Source organism: Bos grunniens, chromosome 1 (assembly GCF_055505025.1).
Source record: "Bos grunniens cultivar Pamir isolate PY7600 chromosome 1, Bosgru_T2T1.0, whole genome shotgun sequence".
In the NCBI taxonomy this organism is placed as follows: domain Eukaryota; kingdom Metazoa; phylum Chordata; class Mammalia; order Artiodactyla; family Bovidae; genus Bos; species Bos grunniens.
In genome coordinates, this window is record NC_141165.1 from 21,000,248 (window position 1) to 21,015,441 (window position 15,194).

General features: G+C 39.7%; 1 pseudogene; it reads left to right on the plus strand.

Moving 5' to 3' along the window:
• The first annotated feature begins 13,824 nt into the window (after positions 1-13,824).
• On the plus strand, positions 13,825-14,896 carry LOC147379098 (sodium/potassium-transporting ATPase subunit beta-3-like; annotated as a pseudogene).
• Positions 14,897-15,194: the final 298 nt, after the last annotated feature.

Sequence of the window (15,194 nt, forward strand, 5' to 3'; positions counted from 1 at the left end):
CTATGTGTAAGTTAAATAAACATAGTGACAATAAACAACCTTGTAATATTCCTTTCTCAATTCTGAATCAGTCAGTTGTTCTATACAGGGTTCTAACTGTTGCTTCTTGAGATTCATACATATTTCTCAGGAGACAGATAAGACGGTCTGGTATTACCATCACTTTAAAGAGTTTTCCACAGTTTGTTATGATCCACACTGTCAAAGGCTTTAGCGTAGTCAATGAAACAGAGGTAGATGTTTTCCTGGAATTCCCTTGCTTTCTCTATGATCCAGTGAATGCTTGTAATTTGATCTCTGGATCCTCTGCCCTTTTCTAAACCCAGCTTGAACATCAGGAAGTTCTCAGTTCATGTAATACTGAAGCCCAGCTTGGAGGATTTTGAGCATTTCTTTTTCTTTGGGATGGTTTTGTTTGCTGCCTCCTATACAATTATTATAGGCCTCCATCCATATTCTTCAGGCATTCTGTTTACTAGATCATATCCCTTGAATCTATTCATCACCTCCATTGTATATTTATAAAGGGTTTGATTTAAGTCATACCTGACAAGCCTAGTGGTTTTCCCCCACTTTCTTTAGTTAAGCCTGGATTTTGTTATGAGGATCTGATGACCTAAGCCATACTCAGCTTCAGGTCTTGTTTTTTCTAACTGTATACAGCTTCTCCAGCCTCAGCACGAAATAATGTAATCAACCTGATTTCAATACTGATCATTTGGTAGTGTCCATGTGTAAAGTCATCTCTTGTGTTCTTGAAAAAGAGTGTTTGCTATGATAAGTATGTTCTCTTGGCAGAATTATTTTAGCCTTTGCCCTACTTCATTTTGTACTCCAAGGCCAAACTTGCCTGTTACTCCAGGTATCTCTTGACTTCCTACTTTAGCATTTCAATCCCCTATGATGAATAGAGCATCATTTTTGTTGTTAGTTCTAGGAGGTCTTCTAGGTTTTCATGGAACTGATCAACTTCAGCTTCTTTGGCATTGATGGTTGGGTCATAGACTTGGATTACTGTGATGTTGAATGGTTTTCCTTGGAAACAAACCAAGATCATTCTGTCATTTTTAAGGTTAAAAAATGCATTTTTAATGCAAGTACTGCATTTCAGACTCTTTTGTTGATTATGGGGGCTACTCCATTTGTTCTATGAGATTCTTGCCCACAGTAGCAGATATAATGGTCATCTGAATTAAATTCACCCATTTTCATCCATTTCAGTTGAGTGATTCCTAAAGTGTCAATGTTTACATTTGCCATCTCCTGCTTAACCACTTCCAGTTTACCTTGATTCATGGATCTAAGATTCCAGGGTCTTACACAATATTGTTCATTATAACATCAGATTTTACTATCATCACCAGACACATCCACAATGGAGGGTCATTTCTGCTTCGGCCCAGCTGCTTCATTCTTTCTGGAGCTATTAGTAGTTGTCCTCCTCTCTTCCCCAATAGCATATTGGACAACTTTAGACCTGAGGGGCTCATCTTTCGGTGTCAGATCTTTTTGCCTTTTTATACAGTTCATTGGGTTCTCACAGCTAGTATACTGGAGTGGTTTGCCATTCCCTTCACCAGTAGATCACATTTTGTCAGAAATTTCCACTATCACCTGTCCATCTTGGGTGGCCCTACATGGCATGGCCCATAGCTTCATTGAGTTACACAAGCTCCTTTGCCTTGACAAGGCAATGAGCCATGAGGGGAAAATACAGTGTAGCTCTTCAATAAACCTAGAAGTTAAACCACATGGATGTGAAGTCACCTTTCAAATCCACATGCTATTAGGAGGGAAAAGACAACTTTTTAAGGAATAACCTAAAAAATGACTTTTCCAGTCTTTCATCCATATAATTTCCTTAAAATCTGGCCTAATTTTTTCTAAACAAGGAAGAGGGGATGTGGCCCTGGCCCAGTGAATTTGAAGCAGTGCCACCAGGAAGTACAAGAGTTAAGGAAAATAGTCCTGAGATGTACTTGAGTAGTGGCAAGTAGGTGATTATTGGAGAAATGCTTGAGCCCTTACTGTGTGCCTTCAGTGTACTGTTCCACTGATGGAATCTGAATCTTAGTGCAGCCTCTGTTCTGTTATGTGGGCAAACTTTTATAGTAAGTCTGTGAATAGAAGTTATTTACTAGTACTTCCAAGGACTACTGAGAGGATCACTGCTTGTGCTGGGTGATTTTAAATAGAAATCCTCAGTTGTCTTATATTAACACAAATATGAATTCTTTGGTTAAAAATTACAGTTTGTTAATGAGAGTAGTACATTTGGCAAGTGTAGTTGATGTACAGGTGAGGAGTTGAGCAGCAGCTACAATGTCCTTTCTGTAGCCTGGAGTCATTATAATCTCTGTTCTGTTGTAGAGGGCTGACTTGACTTGTAAAACCTAAATTTACTGATATCATTGCATGACTAAGTGCACACACACACACATTGCCAGGGGATGATAAATATTTCACTCATATTTTAAAAGTACCTGCTAATTTTCATGCTCAACATAATTGAGAAATGACATTTTTCCTTGTAAAATTTGTTTTGTTTTGTGATGGAGGGCTATTGCCTTAGTGTCAATTTTTTTTTTCTTATGTGAATGTCAGAGGCAATACCTGAAGTTAAGAAAGGAAAAATAAATATTAATTTTTAAAATTGTAATGAGATATAAAGAATGTAAAATTTATCATTTGAGCCATTTTAAATTTACGTCTTGGCAATATTAAGTATGCTGACATTGTTGTGCCACCATGATGACCATCCATCTCCAGAACTTTAATTTTCTAAAGTATAAACAGCAATAACCTTATCATATGTATTATTCATTATATTCAAAGGGCCCTCAGGGTAGACTGCACTCCCCAGCCTCCTTGTGCTATAGAAGGCCTCACCATCCTGGAATTCTGTTACAGAGTTAGGTAGGTTGTAAATTTGAACGAATGAAGACATGAATAAATTTTTATCAACCTCTCCATCCCGTCTCTTCTGGGAAAATGTGGATGATGCCTATTGTTCAGTTCTGTTTGGTCCTAGTGAATAGCTTCTTAGTATTTAGAACTCTTTAGTGCTCTGGTATAAACTTCAATTGTAGTGCCAGAGTATGTAGGACTCAGTCACCTACCAGGGACCTTCAACATTGGGTCTCATGGTAACAAGGTGCATTTGTTTACATACTCCCCTTAGTCTGTGGTCCATATGAATAGAAATGTAAAAAATATGAAGAGACTGTATTTCTTCTCTGTCTGCCCTGGAGGTTTTGCTATTTTTATTAGACTTGGCCCAGTCTCATTTCTTAGTAACTCGGGGTTTTGAAATTGGTCATCTGCATTCCTGTTAGAAGTAGCTCACCTTACCCACATCCAGATGAGTAAGGACATAAAAATTCAATGAGAATAATAATCATCATATAATATTATGAACATTTACCATGTGCCAGACTCTGTGATATGTGTCTTAGATGTGCTATTTCAAATAATCTCCCAAATCACCCTCTAAGACAAGGGTAAGGTTTCCATGTACAGCTTCTGAGTTTCTGTCTATGAATATATGCCATCTCACTTAATCCTTAAAGCCACTTTGTAATGTACTTCATTTCACTAATGAAGAGACTGAGGTTCAAAGAGGTTAGAAATTCTTGCCAGTTACTTAATTCTAAGTGATAAAGCTGGAATTCAAATTCAGACCTGTCTGACTCCTAAGTCTATTATTTCTCTCAACCCTCTTTAGATTTCCTCTTCAAGTCATCTGGTTTTGATTCCTGCTTGGACAGCTGATCTTTTGCAGGCTGTTTTTGTTGTTGTTGTTGTTGTTTTTATGCATCTTGTCTCCTTCTTGCCATCCATTAATCATGAAGATGGTGAATCAGATATTCAGAGTCGAGTCTTTTAGGAGAGATTGAAGAGATAATTTGCTTCTGTGAAAAACAGTCTTGTCAAGGCTTATGGATTGTTTAAAGCCCTGTAATTACCAAAGGCTTTACATCAAGACCAGGGACTGGCCAAATGGACTCAAACATATGAATTGACCTTCATTAACCCTAACCCACTCCAGTATTCTTTCCTGGAGAATCCCAGAGAGAGAGGAGCCTGTTGGGCTGCTGTCTATGGGGTCGCATAGAGTCAGACATGACTGACGTGACTTAGCAGCAGCAGCAGCAACACGATTTGAGAAGAGATGGGGGATGCTGACAGTAAGGAAGAATACCTCAAGTTCTCCCTGAAGTGTTCTTTCATCTTAAATGAACAGAAGGAGATCAGATATGGCATAGCTGTAGTTATTTTATCACATTAAAAAATCAATATTAACTTTTAGCAACTGGTTTTTGACACTGTTTATATTTTGGGTTTTAAGAGACTTTACTAAAATAATTCCATAGTCCTGTCCTTTTCTTGCCTGCCCCCCCACCCCCCGCCCCATTTTCATTGTTGAAAAATTGTAAAACATAGACAAGCAAAAGAAGAAATTAAAAATGACCCTTGGTTGGCCTCCTTGCTTGATGTCACAGGAGAAAAGACCTTTAATTTGGCATTCTGCTATAAAATGTTCTTAAGGTTAAACTTCTCCCTCTGATTTAAGTGTAACATATAGATTTCCAAAAATTCAATCCAAGAATAAACTCATGTTGTATAAAAGAATGAATATACTTGTTAATAGACCTCTTATAGTTTGCAACTAGGTCTGATTCTGTTGTTTCTATATCTTAGGGATAATTGATCACAGAAAAATTAGTAAGCCTCTTGTTGAAATTTTATTTGTATTTGCAAAACAAACATTTACCTCCTTGATAGAACAGAGAGACCTCTATGGCAAGTTTTCAATTATTCACAAGGCTGAAAAAAGTGCATCTTAGAGAGAATGAGATAGCGTTCATAAAGCGCCCAACACAGTCTTGTATCTTGAAAGTTCTCAGTGTATATCAAATGCTGATAACATGTACATCTCATTCAAACGTTGCTTTTGCTGCTTGTGAATTTTCTCTTCTGTTTTTGTGACTGAAAAGACTGAAGTAGGAATCACAGCTCATTCCCTCCCTCTGTTCATTGCATGTTCTTTGTGCTGCCTTACAGGGCTCCTGAGGGCAGAAAGCACATATATTTTTAACAGTAGATTAAGAGGGAGTGCTTTAATAAGGGGACAACTGTTAAACTGTAAGGCTTGTTCAAGAAGTAAATTTACAAGAGTAATTTAAAGTGTATTGCTCATGTGGTTCTGTCTGCCTGAGGGCCATTTGTGAATTTTTCAGGTGACTCTGGCCAGATATTCCATTGCACTGTAATCTGGACAGGTAAAAATAAAAATTATCTTTGTTCATTTCTCTGTTCCCAGAGCGTAAAATAGAGCTAGGCATGGTGAGCACACAATAATTTATTCTACCCCTCTTTCCATTTTCTTTCTTTATGAATGGACTCAACACCACAATCATCTTTGATTTCATCTTCTCCTTCACACCTATCTTAGTCTGTCTATGGTTGGTTTATAAGCAGTGGAAATTTATGTCTGACAGTTCTGGAGGCTGGGAATACCAGTATTAAGGCACTGGCAGATTTGATGTTTAGTGAGAGCCTGATTCCTGGTTCAAGACAATCATCGTTTCACTGGTGGTAGAAAGGTCAAGGGAGTTCTCTGAGGTCCTTTTTCAAAGGGCACTGATCCTATTCATGAGTATGTTACCCTCTTGACCTAATCACTTCCCAAATTTCCCACCTCTAAGTACCATCACACTGGGGATTAGGTTTCCACATATGAATTTTGGGGGACATAAATAACCTACATCAACCCTATATCCATTTTGTTACTATGTCTATCAATTCTTCCAGTTCTATGCTTAGAGAGTCATCCCCTCATCTCTAGTATCACTGGCTGAGAATAAATATACTCATCTGGTTAACATAATGTGGAATTCCTTTTCAGAGTTGGGGGTACGGAAATATCCGGGGAAAGAGTGGGAGAGATAAGACAGCAAGTCCTTTGGAGCCAGCTCTTACTCATTGGTATCTCTTGCACAAAGGAAGGGAGCCCATGGCTCTCAGATATTTTTATGAAATCAAAGGCAAGATTATGACATATTATCTTGGTCCCCAAGGTAAGTATCACAGAACTCCAGTTCCGTGAGGTACAGTAGGTATTTTTTGAAGAGCAGGAGTCAGAAATAAGTTTGGGAAGTTTGGAGTTAGATGATGTTAAGCCAAAGATTTCTTACTGTTTTTAATGTGCTTACATTGGATTGTAAAATAGTAAAGGGGAGTGACGGTGCACACACTGTCCAGAATTACTTGACAATACAGCCCTCTATCCCCAGAGTTGGTTGAGAAACCCTGGCAGGAAGACAGCATGGGCTTTTCAAGGCACCAAAATACAGGAGAACAAGATGGAGGAGGAGTAGGTGGACATGGAGTACATCTCTCTCTGCAGATACATCAGGAATACACCTCAGACCCAGAATTGCTTGCATAACACCAGTTGAGAGCAGGCAGGAGTACCTGACCACTGGGAAATAATATATAGAACCACCCAAAACTCTGTAGGATGAAGGAAGTAGAGGGAAAAAGAGGAGAGTTAGTAGGACTGGATCTGCCCCCAGCCGGTAAGAGAATTGAAGCAGGGGTCCGATCCCCACATCAGGGCAATTGTTAGAACAGAGGAGAAGCATTTGAGGCTGAGAGTGAAGCAGCTGATCTGTGACTTCCTAAATGGAATGAGAATCACACAGACAATCCTTGTCACAGCCATACGTACCCCAGACAGGGACATGGGTCCCTTAGAAGGCACAGTGGCTGGGAACTGGAGCATAGGGATTGTGGAGCAATCCCAGGGCAAGGTCTGCTGTTGACTATGGGGAGACAGCCCAAGGGGAAGTGAAAAGGGATATTATGGTAGGAAATGCCTGTGGAGGAAAACTAGGCAGCATGGAGGCAAGGCAATATGGCTGAGTCATGCGTAGGGGGTGGAGCCATCATCATAGCCTCTGTCTCTCTCCATACGCTAGCACCAGCAAGTGAACAATAGAGAGGCTGACCCTTCAAGCACCTGACATGCCTGAACAACAGAAAAGGACCCCAGCCAGTGGAGCCCTTTTAGTGCCTGATGCTCTGACATCAGAGCAGGACCCCAGTGGGGTGGTGGGGGGTGGCACCTTTATGTGCCTGGTGTGCTGAACAATACAGAAGGACCCCAGCCAGGGGAGTCTTCTAAATGTCTGAATGGGTGGAGCAATGCAGAGAACCAGTCAAAGAGGCCTTCTGATTGCCAGTTGCCTGAAGCTAGAGAAAGACTGACAGGGCCATAGCTCCTGTGGCTGAGGCAGTCTGTGTCGCTGGACACTTGGTGCCTCCAGAGGACTAATCCCTGCCTACCCACCCTCACCCCCTCCAAGCAGCTGCATCACCTTCATGCTCAATTCTCACTGGGGAAGAGCTGCCACAGGCTAGAAAAAGCCTTAATAGTACCATATCTCCTGTGACACTAGCCGCCGGCCCTCCTGTGTTAGCAGGTATTGGGAGGCACAGTGCAAAATAGCCTTGAAGGAGAAGGTCCTTGGGAAAATGGCGAAGGGCCAGAAGTACCCAGGCATTGTGTACTGATAGCTGAAAAACATTTCCTGCCTTTGGCTATGCTCGGCACCAGAATTTAACGATTAAACTTTAAAAACATTGCTTAAGAAAATGGGTCAAGGGATTAAACACATGGGTCATTAAGAATGCACTGGTTCTTGAAATATCTTTTACTGATTATATCTTAGCCTTGTACGTGCTCTGCTGGCCGTATGCTCTGAACTCTTTGTTCCTTGCTCCTATAAAAAGGCTTGACTGCAGAAATAAACTTGTCAGTCCTTGCAGAGACTGTCCGAGTGTTGTTCTTTCAGGTTTGCCATTTCCGAGTCCGGAGAGAAAACTCCCACAGCAGACGTTGCCAGGGTCCCTGTGATCCAAGCAACCGTGCCAACTCCATGCATGATCCCCACTGGAACAGAGCTGCCAGGGGCTAGAAAAAGTCCTGCATATGTGCACATGGGGTCATTTCAGTCGTGTCCAGCTCTTTGTGATCCTGTGGACTGTGGCCTGCCAGGCTTCTCTGGGAGATTCTCCAGGCAAGAATGCTAGAGTGGGTTGTCATACCTTTCTAGAGCACCGTATTTCCTGCTGCCCAAGCCACAGGCTCTCCTAAGTACCTGGTGCTGCCAGGGTCCCATTGATCTAAGCAGTGTGGCTAAGGAAGAGGACCCAAAACCTTCCCACCAGCTGTATAAGCTGCAGATTAAATCCACACGATCAACTAGGCAGACTCCGTGTCTATGGAATATACAAAAAGACAATGGGAGTTCTCAAAAAAGAAAATGCAGTAATTCTGACAGCTTTGGGCCTTGTAGGCAAGAACACACAGGAATAGGACCAGATTAGAGTCTGAGCTGCTCCCAGAGCAGGTCCAGAGACCAGCCCAGTGTTGGAGGGCATTGTAGGGAGGTGAGGTGGACTGTGACTCCCAACTAGGGAAAGAATGCTGACAGCAGAGACTCAAGAAAAACATTTATTTTTCTTATATTTTGACTTGTTCTGTAGTTGCTTCTGGATTTTTTCTTTCTTTTTTTTCCACTTTTTTCCCCTCCTCCCCATCCCCCCCCCCCCCCCCGCCCCGTTGTTGTAGTTGTCAATTTTATTAGTACTATTAAATCTATTTAAGCTTTTGAGAATTTTTTTTTCAATCACAGTTTTTATTTCTACTATATACTTCTGCCTCTACATTGGCCTTTTGCTGTTCTGTGGAGTTTTTGCTTTTCTTTCTTTTTTATATCTTTTTTTATTTTAATGTTTAAAACTTATTATTTTTTCTATATTTATTTCTTTGTTTTTCTGGCTGTTCTTTTCCCATTGCAGTTAATCTTTAATATATACAAATCTTCATCTACCTGTATTTAACTTTGATTTTCTATTCTTCCTTTTTCTCACCATATTTGTTAGTTTTGTTTTTGTTGCTTTATTCCCCAGTTTGCACCTTCTTTAGTTTTGTCTTCCAGTTTGTGCTTTAGTTAGTTTTGTTCTTAACTGGTAGATATCATTTTGGTTTCCTTTGTTTCCCAGGTTAATCCATTGTACTTCATTTTTTTTTTTTTTTTGACTGTTTTGGTTTTGCTTACATGTGTCTGTGTATATTTCATTATTTTAGTTATTATTTGCCTGATTTTGTAATTGTCATTTGTCTGGTGTGCATCTTCTGTTTCTCATTTTTGTGTGTTTGTTTCAATCCCATTCATTTATTAATGCCATAATAAACCACTCATGGAATCTCCATTCCTGGCCAAAGATCAAGCCCTGAGTCTTTGGAGTAGGAGTGCTGACTCCAAAACCCTAGACTACCAGAGAACTCCTAATCCTAGGGAATATCAAATAGAACTCCTACAAAGGCAACCACTTGCATACAAGACCCAGTATCACTGAACTACCAGTAGCATCCTGTGCAGGACGCCTCATCCAAACAACAAACAAAACAAAAATACAAACCCAATCATCTGCATAAGGATTACCACCTGACTCAGCCCTGACAGTCAGAGGAAGAAAAACAATTCATCTCTTCCTACCAGAACACAAGCACAAGGCACACCCTACAAGAAGCTTACGCAAACCACTGGACCAAACTTATGAAGGCAGAAACCAAAGAAGAAATAATTCAACCTCAAAGCCTGGGAAAAGGAGACCTCAAATATAATAAGTTAAAAGAAAATAATAAAAAGGCAAAGAAATACTGTTCAAATGAAGGAACAACCTAGACACCCACAAATCCAAATAAATGAAGAGGAAATAGGCAAACTACCAGAAAAAGAATTCAGAATAATGATAGTAAAGTTGATCCAAAACCTTGAAAATAAAATGGAGAAAATGCAAGAATCAATTCACAAAGACCTAGAAGAAATAAAAAATAAATATACAGAGACAAACAACACAATTACTGAAATTTAAAATACTCTAGACAGAATCAGTAACAGAATATCTTAGGTAGAAGAATGGATAAGTGAGATGGATGATGAAATGGTGGAAATAACTTCTGAAGAGCAGAATAAAGTAAAAAGAATGGAAATAACTAAGGATAATCTCAGAGACCTCTGTGACAATATTAAATGCACCAGCATTCAAATTATAGGGGTCCCAGAAGAAGAAGAGAAAAAGAAAGGGCACAAGAAAATTATTGAAGAGATTGTAGTTGAAATTTTCCCCAATATGGGAAAGGAAATAATCAATCAAGTCCAAGAAGTGCAAAGAGTCTCATTAAACCCAAGGAGAAATACACCAAGACACATACTAATCAAACTAACAAATACTAAACATAAAAAAGAATATTAAAAACAGCAAGGAAAGGCAACAAGTAACATACAAGAGAAACCCCATACATTTAACAGCTAATCTTTCAGCAGAATCTGCAGGCCAGACGAGAATGGCAGGATATATTTAAAGTACTGAAAGAGAAAAATCTAAAACCAAGATTACTCTACCTGGCAAGGATCTCATTCAAAATTCATGGAGAAATCAAAAGCTTTACAGACAAGCAAAAGTTAAGAGAATTTAGTACCACTAAACCAGCTTTACAACAAATGTTAAAGGGACTTATATAGTCAAGAAATGCAAGAGAAGAAAAAGATCTACAAAATCAAACCCCAAATAACTAAGAAAATGGCAATAGGAACATACATATCAATAATTACTTTAAATGTAAATGGATTAAATGCACCAACCAAAAGACACAGACTGGCTGAATGGATTAAAAAAAAAAAAAAACAAGACCCATATATATGCTGTCTACCAGAAACCCACTTCAGACCTAAAGACACATATAGACTGAAACTGAGAGGATGGAAAAATATATTCCATGAAAATGGAAAGCAAAAGAAATCTGGAGTAACAGTCCTCATATCAGACAAAATAGACCTTAAAGTAAAGACTATTACAAGAAATAAGGAAGGACACTACATGAATGATCAAGGGAGCAATCCAAGAGGAAGACATAACAATTGTAAATATCTATGCACCCAACGTAAGAGCACCTCAGTACATAAAACAAACACTTACAGACATAAAAGGAGAAATTAACAGTAACACGATAATAGTAGGAGACTTTAACCCCCCATTCACACCAATGGACAGATCATCAAAACAGAAAATTAATAAAGAAGCACAAGTCTTAAATGATACATTAGATGAGATGGATCTTCTTTATATCTTCAGGACGTTCCATCCAAATGCAGAATACACCTTCTTCTCAAGTGCACATGGAACATTCTCCATGATAGATCACATCTTGGGTCACAAATCAAACATCAGTAAATTTAGGAAAATTGAAATCATGTCAAGTATCTTCTCTGACCACAATAATCATTTTAGAGTATAAATGATTATGTTTAGAATAATTATATTACTACCCAAAAATATTTTCCTTATGGTTTTTTCTAACGTGAGATTCTGTGTTCTCCATTTTAAGAATACAAATTAAGAGACTTTATTTTATCTTTAAAATTTTTATTGGTGTATAGTTGATTTACAATGTTGTGTTAGTTTCAAATATACAGCGAAATTAAACACTTACGCATATACATATCTCCACTTTATTTTAGATTCTTTCCCCATATAGGCCACTACAGAGTACTGAGTAATTTCCAGCAGGTTCTTGTTAGTTACCTATTTTATGTATTCAGTTCAGTTCAGTTGCTCAGTCGTGTCCGACTCTTTGCAACCCCATGAATCGCAGCACGCCAGGCCTCCCTGCCCATCACCAACTCTCGGAGTTCACTCAAACTCATGTCCATCAAGTCGGTGATGCCATCCAGCCATCTCATCCTCTGTTGTCCCCTTCTCCTCCTGCCCCCAATCCCTCCCAGCATCAGAGTCTTTTCCAATGAGTCAACTCTTCGCATCAGGTGGCCAAAGTACTGGAGTTTCAGCTTTAGCATCAGACCTTCAGACTTCCCTGGTGGCTCAGACGGTAAAGCGTCTGTCTACAAGGCGGGAGACCCAGGTTTGATCCCTGGGTCAGGAAGTTCCCTGGAGAAAGAAAAGGCAACCCACTCCAGTACTCTTGCCTAGAAAATCCCATGGACGGAGGAGCCTGGTGTCCATGGGGTCACAAAGAGTCGGACACGACTGAGTGACTTCATTTCCAATGAACACCCAGGACTGATCTCCTTTAGAATGGACTGGTTGGAGCTCCTTGCAGTCCAAGGGACTCTCAAGAGTCTTCTCCAACACCACAGTTCAAAAGCATATAGTAGTGTGCATGTCAGTTCCAATCTCCCAATTTATCCCTTCACCCCTTACCCCTGGTAACCATAAATTAGTTTTCCACATCTGTAACTCAATTCCTGTTTTGTCAAATAAGCTCATTTGTACCCTTTTTTATTTTAGATTCCACATACAAATGCTATCATATGATATTATCTTCCTCTGTCTGACTTACTTCAATCACCAATGATTTCTAAGTCCATCCATGCTGCTGTCAATGGCATTAAATAATTCCTTTTTATGCCTAAGTAATATTCCATTGTATATACATACCCCATCTTCTTATCTAGTCCTCTGTTGATATACATTTGGTTGCTTCCAAGTTCTGGCTATGGTAAATAGTGCTGCAATGAATATTTGGATACATGTATCTTTTTGAATTATGATTTTCTCTGGATATATGACTAGGAGTGGTATTTCTGAATCATATGTTAGCTTATTTTTATTTTCTTATTCTCCATAGTGTCTATACCAATTTATATTCCCACCAGCAGTGTAGGAGGGCTCCCTTTTGTTCATGTCCTCTCCAGTATTTATTGTTTGAAACTTTTCTGATGATGCCATTCTGACCAGTATGAGGTGATACCCCATTATTGATTTGATTTGCATTTCTCTAATAATTAGTGCATGCATGAGTGCTAAGTCACTTTAGTTATGTCTGACTCTTTGAAACCCCATGGACTGTAGCCCACCAGGCTCCTCTGTCCATGGGATTAACCTGGCAATAATATTAGAGTAGGTTGCCATTTCCTACGCATCTCTTACATGTCCTGAATTGGCAGACATGTTCTTTAGCACTAGTGTCACCTGGGAAGTCCCAGTAATTAGTGACCTAAATCAAATCTCTTACAATTATACAGTGGAAGTGACAGATTCAAGGGATTAGATATGATGGAGAGTGCCTGAAGATCTATGGACAGAGTTTTATAACACTGCACAGGAGACGGTGATCAAAACCATTCCAAAGAAAAAGAAAAGCAAAAAAGCAAAATGGTTGTCTGAGGAGGCCTTACAAATAGCTCAGAAAAGAAGAGAAGTGAAAGGCAAAGGAAAAAAAGAAAGATAGACCCATCTGAATGCAGAGTTCCAAACAATAGCAAGGAGAGATAAGAAAGCCATCCTAAGTGAACAATGCAAAGAAATACATGAAAACAGTAGAATAGAAAAGACTAGAGATCTCTTCAAGAAAATTAGAGATACCAAGGGAACATTTCATTAAAAACGTAGGCACAATAAAAGACAAACAATATGGACCTAACAGAAGCAGAAGATATTAAGAAGAGGTGGTAAAAATACACAGAAGAACTATACAAAAAAAGTCTTGGGGGCCTGAACAGCGCAGGGATTGGCTCTGGAGGACGGAACTGTAGTCCAGTAGCAGCCCAACTGGGCGCAGTTCAGCACAGGCGGTTTGACTGCTCTCCACAGCCAGGAGGTTTCCTCAGCCCCGTTGTCTTCCGCTGCTGGCGCTGGGCTGTGTGGCTGGAGACTGGACGCGTCTCTGCGCTCCTCGCTGCTCCACCCCCACGGCCGCAGCTCCCCTTGTCAACAGCACACACACCCACCATGATGAAGAAAGACAAGAAATCCTTCAACCAGAGCCTGGCTGAATGGAAGCTCTTCGTCTCCAACTGGACCACCAAGAGCTGAGGTTTGATTGTACTCTTTCACCTAGTCTGTTATGGGTTCCTGGCTGCACTCTTTTCATTCACAATGTGGACCATGCTTCAGACTCTGAACGATGAGGTTCCAAAATACCCTGACCAGATTCCTAGTCCAGGATTTACAGTTTTTCCAAAAGCAGTGTCGGCGTTGGATTTTTCATTCACTTTGTCTGATTCAGAATCCTATCAAGGGTACATTGATGACCTTAAGAAATTTCTAAAGCCATATGGCTTAGAAGAATAGAACAATCTCACAGACTGGAACCTTTTTTGAGCAGAAGATTCCAGAATACACAACATGTCAGTTTCTTCTCGCCTTATTTGAAGGATGCAGTGGTGTGGATGATCCCACGTTTGGCTACCAAGTAGGAAACACTTGTGTTCTTATGAAAATTAACAGAACAATTGGATTACAGCCTCAAGGAGAACCAAGGATAGATGGTATTGCAAAGAGTGAAAGCACAGCAGTTCTATCAACTTATTCTCCCAATGGAAAGATAGATTTAAAATATTTTCTGTATCTTGATTAGAGTTAGAGGGATGTGTACATTTGTAAAATGTGTACATTTGTGTGAGGAGCCTGTACATTTGTAAAATGCGTACATTTGTGTGAGGGATGTGTACATTTGTAAAAATCATTAAAATGTTTACTTAAAATGGGAAAAAAAAATATTTTCCATATTATGGAAAAAAAACTGCATGGGAGCTACCTGCAGCCACTAGTTGCCATCCAGCTCGCTTTGGTAGTGATGCTGAAGTAAAAGAAGCAATGGTTGAGTGCAAGATTGATGGATCACCCAACCTAAAAACCCAGAATGACCATGACAAGTTTTTAGGATGAGTTACATTCAAGATCACCATGCATGCATAGTAGGAGTTAGGATGTCTCCACAGAGTAAACGTTGTGTTGTCTGGCTTCATTTTGTATCAGCCAAACCTGTCATTCCAGAATTATGAGACCACCTTGGAGAAAGGTGGAGTGGGACATGACACTGGGGTAACATAATGTGCTTCCAGATGATAGTGGTCCATGTCTTTCCAAGTAACCGTGTGTTGCCTCTGTTGCTTTTTGAACCATGTACAGTCACTAGATAGCAACTGTGAACTCCTGATTCTGAACATGTAGGTTGGGAATCTTCTCCAATTTTTATGTGGTTTAGTTGCCAAGTGTCTAAAGCTTAATGTGCTGTGTTATGTAAATACTTTATAGATTTAACACTGGTTAACTGTCATATTTTGATGCTAGCAAAGTTTTAGGGGATAAAATGGCAT